We start from the raw sequence: 6282 nt of genomic DNA on the forward strand, positions 1-6282 counted from the left end.
AACCCCCCCCCCCCCCCCCCTTTTTTTTTTTCCCCTCTTTTTTTTTTTTTTCTCCATTTTGGTTTAGAAATGACTTGTGCAGATTAACTATGATGACCATGTTGAAGGCTGTGGTGCATCAGCCTATGAAAAGGAAATAGGAAATGCATATTTTCCTTCCCCCTCCTTTCCCCGTTCCCAGTGAAATATATTTGTAAGTGTCTGATTATGTGCTATAAAATATTGATTTTTTTTTTTCCTCTTAGATTAAGGATGTGATGTATTTTTTGCATATTTTTTTTCTCTGCCTCTAGGTTCATAATGAATTAAAGGCTGTTGAGCACTTCGGAATTACAATGTTTGGGGGGTTGCAGTCTCTTCATTTCTAAGTTCAAACCTGTGGAGAGAGGAAGAAAATCTCCCGGGCTAGTGTGGTTGGTGGGAACTGACTGATGTGAAGTGGAGCCTGGTGAATAGGCGTACAGTTTGCCCCTTTGCTCTCCAAAGTGTTTAGGAAAAGAGGTCTTTGCCCTCCACATCTCACAGTACAGGATTGCCACTGGTACCATTGGATCGATGCTATGAGAGCACAGGTTCACTATCTCGTGTACTACCAGTTGCCTTTTATTATTAGGAATCCGCTAAGACTTGGAGTGATGGTTTAGCATGTCTTTCTAGCCCTTGCAGGTCCCACAGATAGTGAATATACCCACCTCCATTCTGCCCACTCGAGTTCATAAATTGCTTTTGATACGTAGGTCTTAAACTGTTACAACCTGAGCAGTTCTGGAAACAAAAATCTCTGGTTTACAGCTGGCTGTATATCACCAATTCTTTACTTTTTTTTACCCCACCTGCTTTTTCTCAAATTGTTCTGCTAAACCATACTATTCAAATGTGACTTGGGATCTGACATCTCTGTCTAACTCTACTGATTCCCATGCAGTTACACCAGCAGATAATTTGCTCTTTGATTTTTAAGGTCACTCTTTTGTGACCTGCCACAACCAGAAATGCTCTGAGTGAAGACAGATGTATAGTTAAAGACCAGTAGATGTGTCTAAGCAGGTGGCCTTGGATCGGTGATCAAAATGGGCAAGAATCAAAACACATTACCGCACGAGAACATCCTAGGTCTGGAACAGAGTCAGTGTTTTCACACTGGCTTCCCTGGGTCTGGGTATTGACTCTTGGTACTAGCTTTTAGGCCATTTTCTCTCTACAGTTCCCAGTTGAGATGGATAGATAGATATACTGTGGGGCTGAATAAAAATTCATACTATCTTGGGTACTCTTGTTGCCAACTCTGAACACTCTTTGTACAGCATAAGGCCTTGTCTACACTACAAATCCCTTTTGGCACAGTTCTGATAATGCTTCGATAGTGTTTGCACCCAGTGCTCCTCTGCTGTGGCACCACCCTCCTCCTTGCCAGCAGACTTGCGCTACTCCTGCAACCAGAGGAAGGCTTCTGGCATCCGGCTTTCTGGACACATGTCTTCCAGTGGCCACAGGCCTTTCAGCAGCTGATGCACTTTGCTCTGGCAGTGTGGCTGCTGAGGGCACCTGTGTAGAGCTGCCAGACGTGGATGGGTGTGCTAGTGCTCTGCCAGCTTGGCGATGGCAACTCCTTTCTGACAGCAGAGGCAGGTAATTGTAGACAGCACTCAGTCTCGTTGTCTTCCTCTACCCTGAGCTCCATGCAGGGTAGGATGAAGAGTCTTCTGTTGAGTGCCTCTCAGCCTCTTTTTCTACCCTCTCCATCTGTCATCCCTGCATAAACTCTTTCCCTGGATGCCTGAGTTGTACCCCTCACTAGGGAATGTTCTTCTGCCTGCTTTTCTTTCTCTTCCTTTCCATCTCCTTGACTTGCTCTAGTCCCATTTCTCCAACTTTGGAATTCTTGCAGCTTCCTGTTTTGTCTCAGAGGGTCGCTATGTCCGCAGGATCATTACTTACCTGGCCTGGCAACCAGATCGCTGTGATCAACACCATGTTGGGGCCCTTTCCTTGGGCTCTTGCCTGCCTTATGGCATGCTGTTCATGGGTATGGCATGTGGTGGGCCTAGACTTCATGGGTCTGTGGTGAGGTTATCATGCTAGGGGACAACGGTGATTGCTTGCTGTTATTTGAAAAGTGCAGCACCCGTTTCAGAGCTAGTGATTTAGGAGGATGCGTTTGCAACAAGTGGATATTTTAAATCCTGTAACATAAAAGGTGGGAGAGTTATCTTCGCCATGTCACCAGCTGTCACATATACAATAAAGCCGTTCTGGGATAATTGCTGGCAATGTTGGAAAAAGGATCAACAGGCTGCTTATTCTCACTGCCTGGATGCTAGGCAGACTTTAGCTGTAAGCCTGGCAGGTGGAAGGGTACATGGAGAGAAATGTTTAATTGTTCAGTGTCTCTCTCTGAAGGACGATCCAGCCACTTGGAGAGAGGAGGAGGGAAGTCCCTTTGTAGAGGGGGGGGAACGGTAATTTGAAATACCTCATCAAATAGCCATGCTATTTTATGGATGCCTATGTTCAAATGGAAGGGCCTCTGTTTGGAATGGACTCATTCTGTGATCAAAAAGTATCCCCTGCTTCTCAACATGCCATTCAGCTCTTTACTTCTCTTGCTTGATCTCTTCTAGAGGTGGAAGGACTGTGACATGAGGGGTCTTGTGGTATGTTTAGATGCAATTGAAACTTGCTTTTGTGACTGTTCTCACAGGTCTCCAGAGTGAAGGTATGGCGGAGCGTGGGCCCATTCATTACATATGAAGGTTTTTACCCCATCAGTAGGCTACGTGCCCTCTTCCTGAAGCCCCCCCTTCTCAGCATTGGCACTTTCAGAAGTGGGCACAGCCAGGGTTTTTGAGGATGGCTTCCATGCTTTTTTTCTTCTGCATCACCTGCATTTGCCTTCTCACTTTGCTGTAGTCTCACAATGATGTTTCTTTTGAGAGACGAGATGACAAAAGCACATTGTTACTTGCCACTGGAATCTGTGAATCAGCCACTTCCCACAGAGCTTGGCTCTCTTGTTTTTTCCAGCGGTTGGTATCTCATTCCTCAGTGTTCCTGCTTCAAAAAGCAGTGAAAATGTTCCCAACTGACCTTCTCTCTCTTCCCCTTTTTTATCCCTCTAGGTATTGGAAAGAGGTGAGTGCAGGTAAACCCAATTATAAGGAAAAATGAGGGACTTTTTTAGTTCTCCTCTGAGTGTGGCTGAGAGGATGGAACTAGGTGTCTCTGTGGATTAGTAATGGGAAAGAGATCTGAAAGCCCGTCTGCATCACTAGCTTCCATCTGAAAGTCTGGCTGGGCCATAGCTCATATCTCACCTGAGCCTGCAGGAATTGAAGGAGCGTGGATATTTGCTGGCCTCTATGAAATGAGCTTGGACTCCAGACCAGTTGCCAGGGAACAGATGTCTTCAACACAAAGCCATCGCTGCAGTTGGCAAGAAACATTATCTTGATGGTGTCAAGCCGCGACAGCCAACCTTTTTGGCAGGTGTGCCACAAGTCAGCCCTGTACCTTCCCTGAGTGCCCCTGATCCCTTCTGCTGCTCTGCTTTCTTCTTTCTGCCTTATCTGCCACTGTGCTGGTTGTTCCCTCCTTGGCCTGGTACATGCCACATACAGAGGCTGCCCCAGGTTGGCTACCCCTGAACCAAGGAGCCAAACACCATATGAGACTCTGGCACCCAGCTTCTTCCAGCTTTGTATGCTTGGTCCATGAGTAGCAGGACTGAAGCTTGAACCAGGGTGAAATTTCTCCTGTCACAGTCTGGATTTGGCTCCTTTTCTAGAGTGATAAGCACAGAAGTAGTTAGCTGTGATAGTCTGAAGCTAGGCAGAAGGTGGGGCAGGGTGGCATGTTAGAGAATAACTAGTTCAGAGAAGCATGAGCTCTCATAAGCAACAATCTCTTTCATCAGCTCTGCTGAAGTTTGCTGCCTATAAAAGCTCATGCCTCTCAGAACTAGTTAGTCTCTACAGTGTCACCTTGCTCCCTACCTTCCAGACTAATAAAATACCAGTTTCCAGGACTGTTAATCCAGCACTTTTCATCAGTGCTAAAATCAATAAATAAAATATAACTTTGGGGAAAGAAAAATGCCAAAACAAATTCCTGTGAATTGTCCAGGGCTTGTCAAGCTAAGAAAGTTGCACCAATCTAACTAGACAGTTTTTCAACTGATGCGAACCCCTTTTATGAGAATACTCTTGCCTTCAGTGACTTGTTTTTGGATTAGCTGAGGTCAATCAGAAACGAGTTTAAGCTCAGCTGTGCTAGGGCGTCTCATTTGCTCAGTTGTTCCCAATTCTGCTTTGATTAGAGCGAGCGGGACAATACTGGTTGCCTGCAATCTCAGCCGTTTCCACAGAGGTGCTGTCTAGTTTGGTCATTTTCTGACGTGTTTGGTACTGTTTGCTGGGCAGGGAGCCTCTAGTTTTCACAGTTCCAGGCCTCCAGAGCCCTGGACATGTTGGTCTGTGAAAAGCAGATAGGAGCTGCGTGGCAGATGCTTGAAGTGCGCTCTTGAATTTAGATGTCATTCAACACGTCGCTCAGATGGGTGCTGCCAAGCGGAGGCCACGTGCTTTATGTGGCTGGGCCTAGCAGTGGTGCTTGAACCTGTTGCCTTCCCTCTCAGTGTTCTTTATAAACAGGATTCCTCCTAATGCCCCTCTGGGACATGATGCATGTCTGCTTTTACAGACAGGAACCTCAGCAGCAGGAAGATTGAAGCAAGTACTTGGAGTGGAAGGCTGTATAAGAAGCTGGGGATACCTGACCCCAAGTCTTATGTTCAAACTGTGCCTTGCTTACTCCCAGGGATGAGTGTTTCTGGCACACTAACTCTAAACCACTATTGGGGCAATGCCGACACCCAAATGCTACTGGAGAGTTGGGCTTAAAATTACTCGGCATCCTTATCAGAAGAAAAAGGAACTGCTTGCTTAGGTCATTTCTGGTTACAAACCAATACAAAGCAGTTGGGAGCTATTTCATGTGCTGAGAGTTAGGGGAGCAGAAACTGTTCGTGTTTTGTTCTCCTACTGGACAATTCACAGGTAGCTGCAGAGCTCTGTCCACAGTTTGGCCACTCTTTCCAGGACTGGGCAGGAGTCTGGCCGAGCATTGGCAGGGCATGGCAGTGTGAAGCTGATTGCAGCTTTCCTTATCTTGGCATGTCACATGCCAGCTGCTAATACCAGGGCAGCAAGTTCCCTCCAGCAAATGAGCACCCAAGAAGGATGTCTTTGTAGCCAGGAGCGATCTCCTGCTTTTGTGGCTTAAAAAATAAACAACCGGACAGGTCCCTTTGCCACATGCCTCATTTGGCCAAGCTGTCTCTAGAGCACAAAGCAGGTTTTTCCAGTTCTGGGGGTAGTTGTTCTCCGTAAGAGCCAGCGTACTGTTAAAGCCTTTCTTTTCCCAGACAGGACAAGGGAAATTCACTCGGTAGAAAGCAATCGGCCAACAAACCAGACCCGGCGGGAGATGCGGAAGGGTCTTTTGCTGCTGTTCAGTGGCGAAAGGCAATGTTGGTAAGAAGGGAGGTTGTATTCAGTCATGCTAAGACCTCTTGTCCCCCTCAATAACTAGGGATCATGTCTCACCATTCAGTTATCCCTTTGTATTGTCAAAGCGCCTAACCTCAAGGTGCTGAGGCCAAAGGTGGTGCTGAGGGGCCATGATATTTTGAGTGCCCTGGAAGAAGAGGAAAAAACTGCTTGTCTCTTGCCCTGCTTAAATGTGTGTGTGGGGGGAGTCCCCGTAACTGTTTTTTTTGCAGCATGGATTCCCATTGCTGCTGCTGCCTTGTACCAGGAGTGTATTTTTAGTCTCTGTATTTGCTCTTCATCCTCTCCTTCCCCACCCAAGGCCCAATGAAAAGAAGGTCCCTTTGGATCTACTTTATAAAGGCCACCATGAGTACTTGCCCCCTCGCAGTCCCCTGATGGGATGTGAATGCTGCCTGTCACTGTCTTGTCACTCTCCGCACCTCTCTAATGTGCTTCTATTTACCACAGTAATCAGAGCCCCTGAAAGGCGAGACTGAACCAGAGCTATTAAATATAATTGTCATTGTGACAGGTCCATTGTGGGAAAGAAAATTTGTGCCTTTCAAAGCTGTCTCTGTGATAAAGAGCAGCAGTAAAATCAGAAATTAATCCCCTGGCATGAGAATGACATGGTGATCGTTGGATTGGCACTAACAACTCAGTCAGGGCACCTGCTGATCCTCCCTCTCACTGTTCAAAAGGTTTACTGAGTGGAGGCCAGGCCACTCCCTAT

The sequence above is a fragment of the Gavialis gangeticus genome, unplaced genomic scaffold (assembly GCF_001723915.1).
Source record: "Gavialis gangeticus isolate Ggan-Ray unplaced genomic scaffold, GavGan_comp1, whole genome shotgun sequence".
NCBI classification, from domain to species: domain Eukaryota; kingdom Metazoa; phylum Chordata; order Crocodylia; family Gavialidae; genus Gavialis; species Gavialis gangeticus.